Consider the following 9,408-nt stretch of genomic DNA (forward strand, 5'->3'; position numbering starts at 1 on the left):
GCATTTCCACATGGCAAGAGGACAGCTTTCCACCAAAAGACGATTTCTCCCAAGAAAGGATCCTTTGCCCAAGATACTGATGGAAGAACAGCTCAAAGTAGGACATTTTTATTATGATAAATCGTGTTTCTGTCGAAACATTTTAGTGGCTTAGGACGCCATGTTTTTTGACGTAGCTTCGCTTGGCGCAAACTGTATTGAAAAGTAAGGATAAATTAAAAAATGTAATAACGCAATTGTATTAAGAATTAAATTGTCTATCAATCCCTGTCCACCCTATATTTTTTAGTCACGTTTATGAGTATTTATGTATAAGAGTAGATCACTGTCTAAGTGGCGCAAGGAAATTTTCTGACCAGCTGAGCTAAATTTCACATTGTATAACCATGATTTTGGTGGCTAAATATAAACATTTGCGATCAAACTGTATATGCATGTTGTAATGTGATGTTACAGGAGTGTCATCGGAAGAATTCTGAGAAGGTTAGTGAAAAAATTAATATCTTTTGGCGATGTTGACTTTTATCGCTCACTTTGGCTAGAATCAATGCTGGGCTGCTATGTGGTATGTGCTATGCTAATATAACGATTTATTGTGTTTTCGCTGTAAGACACTTAGAAAATCTGAAATATTGTCTGTATTCACAGGATCTGTGTCTTTCGATTCGTGTATGCTGTGTATTTTTACGAAATGTTTGATGATTAGTAAGTAGGTAAACACGTTGCTCTAAGTAGTTTTTCTATTCCATTTGTGACGGTGGGTGCAATTGTAACCTATGCCATCTACCTGAAATATGCACTTTTTTCTAACAAAACCTATCCCATACCATAAATATGTTATCAGACTGTCATCTAATGAGTTTTTTTGTTGGTTAGGGGCTATAAATATCTTAGTTTAGCCGAATTGGTGATGGCTACTGGTGTTGGTGGACAAATAAAAGATGGTGGATTATGCTAATGTGTTTTTAGGTAATAGATGTACATCTTTACATATTGTGTCTTCCCTGTAAAACATTTTAAAAATCGGACATGTTGACTGGATTCACAAGATCTGTGTCTTTCATTAGCTGTATTGGACTTTAATGTGTGAAAGTTAAATATTTTAAAAAAATATTTTTTTTGAATTTCGCGGCACTGGTTTTTCAGTGGGGGGGGGGGGGAGTGCCGCTAGCGGCACACTCATCCTAGAAAGGTTAACAAGTCCAATACAGCATATGAAAGGTACACATCTCGTGAATCCAGCCAACATGTCCGATTTTTAAAATGTTTTACAGGGAAGACAAAATATGTAAATCTATTAGCTAACCACGTTAGCAAAAGACTGATTACTCCATCAGTTTTTGACTCCATCAGTAGCTATCACAAATTCGGCCAAATAAAGATATAAATAGCCACTAACCAAGAAACAACCTCATCAGATGACAGTCTGATAACATATTTATTGTATAGCATATGTTTTTTTTCGAAAAATGTGCATATTTCAGGTATAAATCATAGTTTACATTGCAGCTACATTCAGAAATTGCACCGAAAGCAGCCATAATATTTACAGACACCAACGTCAAATACCTAATTACTCATCATAAAACATTTCTGAAAAATACATAGTGTACAGCAAATGAAAGACAGGCATCTTGTGATGCCAGACAATATTTCCGATTTATTAAGTGTTTTACAGCGAAAACAAAATGTAGCGTTATATTAGCTTAGCACAATAGCCAGAAACACTTGGGCGCCGGCGACTACGACAGATATATGAAACAACATCATAAAATGGGTCTTACTTTTGCTGATCTTTCATCAGAATGTTGAACAAGGTGTCCTTTGTCCAGATGAGTCGTTGTTTGGATTCAGAATGGCAACTTTCTCTCTCCATTTAGCAAGCGCGCTAGCCGGGTTGCACGGATCTCTCCATGTAAACAAACGGAGAACGGAACACGGCAAAACTCCCTAAAAAATTTCAATAATCTGATGAAACTATATTGAAAAAACATACTTTACGATGATATGGTGACATGTATCAAATAAAATCAAAGCCGGAAATAATAGTCGCCTATAACGTCAGCAAAACAAAAGGCAACCCCACTGTCCAAATCGCGTTCTTCAGAGTACCGGAAATGGGGTACACGTCATTCCAAGAGGATTTATTCCATCCCAGATCGAGATAATCACCTCATTTCTTCTCTCACAGCCTTCTTGACACCCAGAGGAAGGTGTATGACGTGCATGTATACTAATAGCTCTTGTGCCCATTTATAGGCAGGAAGAGGAAGAGAGCATCGATTTCAGACTTTGAACTTCCGGGTCAGGAAAAGTGCTGCAGAATGAGTTCTGTTTCACTCAGAGAAATAATTCAAACGGTTTTAGAAACTAGAGAGTGTTTTCTATCCAATAGTAATAATAATATGCATATTGTACGAGCAAGAATTGAGTACGAGGCCGTTTGAAATGGACACATTTTATCAGGCTACTCAATACTGCCCCTTGCAGCCATAAGAAGTTAATGTGGTATCTTACATGTGTGATTTAATGAAAGTTTGATTTTTATATCATGTTATTTGAATTTGGCGCGCTGTATTTTCCCTGGCTATTGGCCAGTGGGACGTTTGCCCCAGAGAGGTTAAGGCGGGTTTCGGAGCTCTACGTAATTTCTGTGATTTTCTGAACTCAAACACATACACAGTCAATGGGGAGTGACACAGTGTGAGGCTTATAGACACACAGAGCCTGCAATAGGTACCTTCGTTCAAAATATCAAAGAACCGTCAGACCTAGAGCTCTGAAACTTTAGAAACCTGTTTTAGAGCTCAAGTCTATAGTGCGTGGTGAGTTATGTGGCTCTAGAAGGTTCTCAGACCGAGAAACAGCCTCGTACATTTGCAAAAACTTCAATTCATCTTGACCATCGCGAAAATGACAACATTTAGAAAAGTCCCAGAGTCACAAGACTTGGTGCATTGAAACCACTTCGACCCATAGAGACGGATCCTAAAGTTTCTGTCTAATAGCTCATTCAGGGACCCCGTAGCAACGCCCGGAAAAAGTGGATTTTCAGCACTAATTAAGGTCATACACATAATGTCAGAACTAGACCCACAGCTAGAATGTAACTACGTGTTTTAAGTTTTTATTATGGTTTAAACAGAAGGCGCTGTGAATTTTGAGCCTGCTCTGAAATATGTGATAGTTGGCTTCTAAACGAGTTGGACAAAGTGGTTGTGGTGTCAGTTTGTATCAGTTTGGTGTCAGAATGATATCTTACTGACTGACGGACGCTGACTTGAGGGCTGACTTTTGTCCATTTGCAATAAGTTTAAACAGTGACGAACCATCACCAAATTGACATGCTGAAATCAACACCAACGAACGATGGAGAGGAACTACTATCACTGCCCGGCCATCCCGAGTTCAACGGGCCAGTCAATTGGGAATTTCTGCAGTATATTAGAGCATGTCAAATTCGTGATGGTAAATCCCCATTGTAAGACATTGCAAATGGACAGTACATTTCCCATGTTTTCAATGAGGGATTTACAATCACCAAATGGACATGCTGAAATCAACACCAACGAGCGATGGAGAGGAACCACTATCAATGTCTGGCCATCCCGAGTTCAACGGGCCAATCATTTGGGCATTTCTGCAGTATATTACTGCATGTCAAATTTGTGATGGTAAATGCCCATTGTAAGACATTGCAAATGGACAGCCGTGCGCCGACTTCCTATGATCATATATTGCAAGTGGACATAACATCCTGATTTGGTACTTTCAATACGTATGTATGGCATTTGGACATTTCTTATGCCATTTGGCCATGGTTCACTGACTTTTGGGTTCGGAAGCCGACTTCCTATGATCATATATTGCAAATGGACAAAACACAGGCCTTATGGATAAACTAAATAAAATAAGACAAATGTATGTTCATACAGTTATAACATATGAATAATTGACATTTTTTTGATGATAAATGGTCATATGCCAAATGAAAATCTACGGTAGAGCACGCTCGCCATCTTTGGGATTTTTGGTGTATGACACTTCGCATTTGCCATGTTCCACTTGCCATGAGGTTTGGATGAACTGCCGTCCATTTGAGTGGTATTTGCGATTGTGTATATGATTCGCCCAATGGCAATATATTTTTGGTAAGGCTCTTCCCTTACCCTTCAAATATTTGTTTTCAACAAAATGTTCAGTTGATATTGTAGCAGTTGTTGAGTTTGCCCCACCAAGATGTACATGCTAAATCACCATTAATCCAGAGAGATTCAAGTGACATAGATTTTGCTTCCTGAAACACAGGAAATAAATGGCTGAAAAACACAGATTCTCAGGTGGGAGGGTTACACGTGTTGTTACTTCTCCATGTGTGTGTGTGTGTGTGTGTGTGTGTGTGTGTGTGTGTGTGTGTGTGTGTGTGTGTGTGTGTGTGTGTGTGTGTGTGTGTGTGTGTGTGTGTGTGTGTGTGTGTGTGTGTGTGTTTGTAAAACACATATAGTGTCACGCCCTGATCTGTTTCATCTTGTCCTTGTGCTTGTCTCCACCCCCCTCCAGGTGTCGCCCATCTTCCCCAATTATCCCCTGGGTATTTATACCTGTTTTCTGTCTGTGCCAGGTCATCTTGTTTGTTCAAGACTACCAGCGTTTAGTGTCTCAGTGCCTGCTTTTTCCAGGCTCTCTTTTCTCGCCCTCCTGGTTTTGACCCCTGCTTGTCCTGACTCTGAGCCCGCCTGCCTGCCGTCCTGTACCTTGGCCCCACTCTGGATTACCGACCTCTGCCTGACCTGACCCTGGGCCTGCCTACAGTGCTGTACCTTGGCCCCACTACTCTGGATTATCGACCCCTTCCCGCCTTGACCAGTCGTTTGCCTGCCCCTGTTGTTACAATAAACATTGTTACCTCTACACAGTCTGCACAAGGGTCTGATATATCCTGATATATAGTACATTCACATTTTCAGTCTTAAAGTGTCAGAGATTATATGATACAGCAGAGATAACAGTCCTTCTAGACTCCATGTTAGATCAACTATTATACAGTAGAGAACAGTCCTTCTAGACTCCATGTTAGATCAAATATTATACAATAGAGAACAGTCCTTCTAGACTCCATGTTAGATCAACTATTATACAGTAGAGAACAGTCCTTCTAGACTCCATTTTAGATCAACTATTATATAATAGTGTGACATTTTCTCTCTGTTTATCCACTTGTATGTTTAGAATAATGGTGCTTTTCTAATATCCAACTTGATTGAATTCATGAGAGTAACTGATTGACTGTACATGGGAGGAATCAACACTCTCACTGTATAGGCATTTTCACCGTACACCCAGAACATTGCTCTGGGAACCAACAGGAGTATCTCAGTTTCAAGGTGAGAAGCCTGGTGTGGTATCAGTCAGTCTCATGCAGGAACCAACCGTGCTGATATGACTTGTTTGTGTCACAGTATAAAGGGTCTCAAATCAAATCAAACTTTATTTGTCACATGCTCCGAAAACAACAAGTGTAGACTTTACCGTGAAATGCTTAATTACAAGCCCTTAACCAACAGTGCAGTCCAAGTAGAGTTAAGAAAAACATTTAGGAAGTAGACTAAACTAAAAAGTAATAATAATAAAAATTAACATCAGGCTTGTATTGAGTCAATAAACCTCTACGACTGTGATAATAAAGATTGATTAATTTCCTTTGAATTTGAGTCCTTAGTGGTGAATTTCCAAGACAACAGAGAGAACAGTCTTTCTGTTATCAATTCATTGTATTGCTATTGCATATGGTCTGTTATTTTTATTATAATGTATTATACATTTGTATTGTTATATATTACATGTACTTGACAAGGTAAATTGAATGAGCAGAAAATAGTTTATGATTGATAGTACTTAGCATAATCTTATTTAGCAGTTCAGAGAGTACAGAGGATGAATCCTATTTCTCACAGATCCATCTGTATTTATAGGAACATTCATAGTCCCACCATTCTCCTGTGTCTGATGACCAGGAGTAGAAATACACACAGTTCTCAGCTCTTCCACCATTAGGCTCACCACTGTTCCAATACCTGTAGGAGAAACAACACATAGAATCAGGCTGTCCACTGTTCCAATACCTGTAGAAGAAACAACACAGAATCAGACTGTCCACTGTTATAATACCTGTAGGAGAAACAACACACAGAATCAGACTGTCCACTATTCCAATACCTGTAGGAGAAACAACACATAGAATCAGACTGTCCACTGTTCCAATACCTGAAGGAGAAACAACACAGAATCAGACTGTCCACTGCTCCAATACCTGTAGGAGAAACAACACATAGAATCAGGCTGTCCACTGTTCCAATACCTGTAGAAGAATCAACACATATAATCAGACTGTCCACTGTTCCAATACCTGTAGGAGAAACAAATAGAATCAGGCTGTCCACTGTTCCAATACCTGTAGGAGAAACAACACATAGAATCAGGCTGTCCACTGTTCCAATACCTGTAGAAGAAACAACACAGAATCAGGCTGTCCACTGTTCCAATACCTGTAGAAGAAACACATAGAATCAGGCTGTCCACTGTTCCAATACCTGTAGGAGAAACACATAGAATCACAGACTGTCCACTGTTCCAATACCTGTAGGATGAACAAATAGAATCAGGCTGTCCACTGTTCCAATACCTGTAGTTGAAACAACACAGAATCAGACTGTCCACTGTTATAATACCTGTAGGAGAAACAACACACAGAATCAGACTGTCCACTATTCCAATACCTGTAGGAGAAACAACCTATAGAATCAGACTGTCCACTGTTCCAATACCTGAAGGAGAAACAACACAGAATCAGACTGTCCACTGCTCCAATACCTGTAGGAGAAACAACACATAGAATCAGGCTGTCCACTGTTCCAATACCTGTAGAAGAATCAACACATATAATCAGACTGTCCACTGTTCCAATACCTGTAGGAGAAACAAATAGAATCAGGCTGTCCACTGTTCCAATACCTGTAGGAGAAACAACACATAGAATCAGGCTGTCCACTGTTCCAATACCTGTAGAAGAAACAACACAGAATCAGACTGTCCGCTGTTCCAATACCTGTAGGAGAAACACATAGAATCAGGCTGTCCACTGTTCCAATACCTGTAGGAGAAACACATAGAATCAGGCTGTCCACTGTTCCAATACCTGTAGGAGAAACACATAGAATCAGGCTATCCACTGTTCCAATACCTGTAGGAGAAACACATAGAATCAGGCTGTCCACTGTTCCAATACCTGTAGGAGAAAAAACACATAGAATCAGGCTGTCCACTGTTCCAATACCTGTAGAAGAAACAACACAGAATCAGACTGTCCACTGTTCCAATACCTGTAGGAGAAACACATAGAATCAGGCTGTCCACTGTTCCAATACCTGTAGGAGAAACACATAGAATCAGGCTGTCCACTGTTCCAATACCTGTAGGAGAAACAACACATAGAATCAGGCTGTCCACTGTTCCAATACCTGTAGGAGAAACAACACATAGAATCAGGCTGTCCACTGTTCCAATACCTGTAGGAGAAACAACACATAGAATCAGGCTGTCCACTGTTCCAATACCTGTAGGAGAAACAACACATAGAATCAGACTGTCCACTGTTCCAATACCTGTAGGAGAAACAACACATAGAATCAGACTGTCCACTGTTCCAATACCTGTAGGAGAAACAAATAGAATCAGGCTGTCCACTGTTATAATACCTGTAGGAGAAACAACACTTATAATCAGGCTGTCCACTGTTCCAATACCTGTAGAAGAAACAACACAGAATCAGGCTGTCCACTGTTCCAATACCTGTAGAAGAAACAACACATAGAATCAGACTGTCCACTGTTCCAATACCTGTAGGAGAAACAACACATAGAATCAGGCTGTCCACTGTTCCAATACCTGTAGGAGAAACAACACAGAATCAGGCTGTCAACTGTTCCAATACCTGTAGGAGAAACAACACATATAATCAGGCTGTCCACTGTTCCAATACATGTAGGAGAAACAACACATAGAATCAGACTGTCCACTGTTCCAATACCTGTAGGAGAAACAAATAGAATCAGGCTGTCCACTGTTATAATACCTGTAGGAGAAACAACACTTATAATCAGGCTGTCCACTGATCCAATACCTGTAGGAGAAACACATAGAATCAGGCTGTCCACTGTTCCAATACCTGTAGGAGAAACAACACAGAATCAGGCTGTCCACTGTTCCAATACCTGTAGGAGAAACAACACATAGAATCAGGCTGTCCACTGATCCAATACCTGTAGAAGAAACAACACAGAATCAGGCTGTCCAATCTGAACCTTCTACTCCAGACAGTGATGACATAGTGACACAGAATTCATGAATGTCTTACTTTGTGGTCAGTCGTGTGACGTCCACCCATTTCCAGGTCCCCTCAGTAACAGAGTCAGTCAGACCAATCCAGACATATTTCTTTACTCCACATAACCAGTTGACAAAAGTCTGTAGTTGTGGGAGAGAGACAACATTGTTAAAACATAGTCTTCTCTCTCTCTCTCTCTCTCTCTCTCTCTCTCTCTCTCTCTCTCTCTCTCTCTCTCTCTCTCTCTCTCTCTCTCTCTCTCTCTCTCTCTCTCTCTCTCTCTCTCTCACTCTCTCACTCTCTCTCTCTCACTCTTTCTCTCTCTCTGTCACCCTCTCTCTTTCTCACACACCTGTTGTTCTTGGCTCTTTATGACCACCAGGTCTGCTCCTCTGTCCCTGCAGTCCTGTCTGCTCTCCTCCCAGGATTTTAACTCAGTAGAGACGTAGTAACAACTGCTACCAAGCTTCTTCCATCCTTGAGGACACACTGTAAGTTGAACATTTCTTGCTTTAGTCACTTTAATACAACATTGAATTAAGTATCAATCAGACACTCAAGGAAGAAACTAACTAATGGATGGTTTGGAAGTTGGAGAATGTTTATCACATTGTTCATTTAATATAAGTTACATTTCCTGTTTGTAAGTGACATGTGAACTGATACAGACTGTCAAACAGAACAGTCATTAGACAATTTGACTCACCTTTCTCAACTAAAGATTGTTTCAGACGTTCTGTCTCTTTCTGTAGCTGGTCTCTCTCTTTGGTCAGGCTGTTGTATCTGGTCTGTAGCTGGTAGCTCTCTTTGGTCAGGGTGTTGTATCTGGTCTGTAGCTGGTCTCTCTCTTTGGTCAGGGTGTTGTATCTGGTCTGTAGCTGGTCTCTCTGTTTGGTCAGGGTGTTGTCGCTGGTATGTTGGTCTCTCTCTTTGGTCAGGGTGTTGTATCTGGTCTGTAGCTGGTCTCTCTCTTTGGTCAGGGTGTTGTATCTGGTCTGTAGCTGGTCTCTTTCTTTGGTCAGGGT

The 9,408-nt window shown here is 40.5% G+C and overlaps 1 long non-coding RNA gene across 1 annotated transcript; it reads right to left on the minus strand.

The window, feature by feature from the left end:
* Positions 1 to 5,569: 5,569 nt before the first annotated feature.
* LOC120041854 lies at positions 5,570 to 9,188 on the minus strand. The gene is made up of 4 exons (XR_005475957.1): positions 9,090 to 9,188; positions 8,736 to 8,872; positions 8,414 to 8,523; positions 5,570 to 6,074 (listed from the first exon to the last, which is right to left on the minus strand). It is a non-coding gene; the product is annotated as an uncharacterized LOC120041854 (long non-coding RNA).
* Between the last annotated feature and the right edge of the window lie 220 nt (positions 9,189 to 9,408).

This window comes from Salvelinus namaycush, unplaced genomic scaffold (genome assembly GCF_016432855.1).
Source record: "Salvelinus namaycush isolate Seneca unplaced genomic scaffold, SaNama_1.0 Scaffold563, whole genome shotgun sequence".
NCBI lineage: Eukaryota > Metazoa > Chordata > Actinopteri > Salmoniformes > Salmonidae > Salvelinus > Salvelinus namaycush.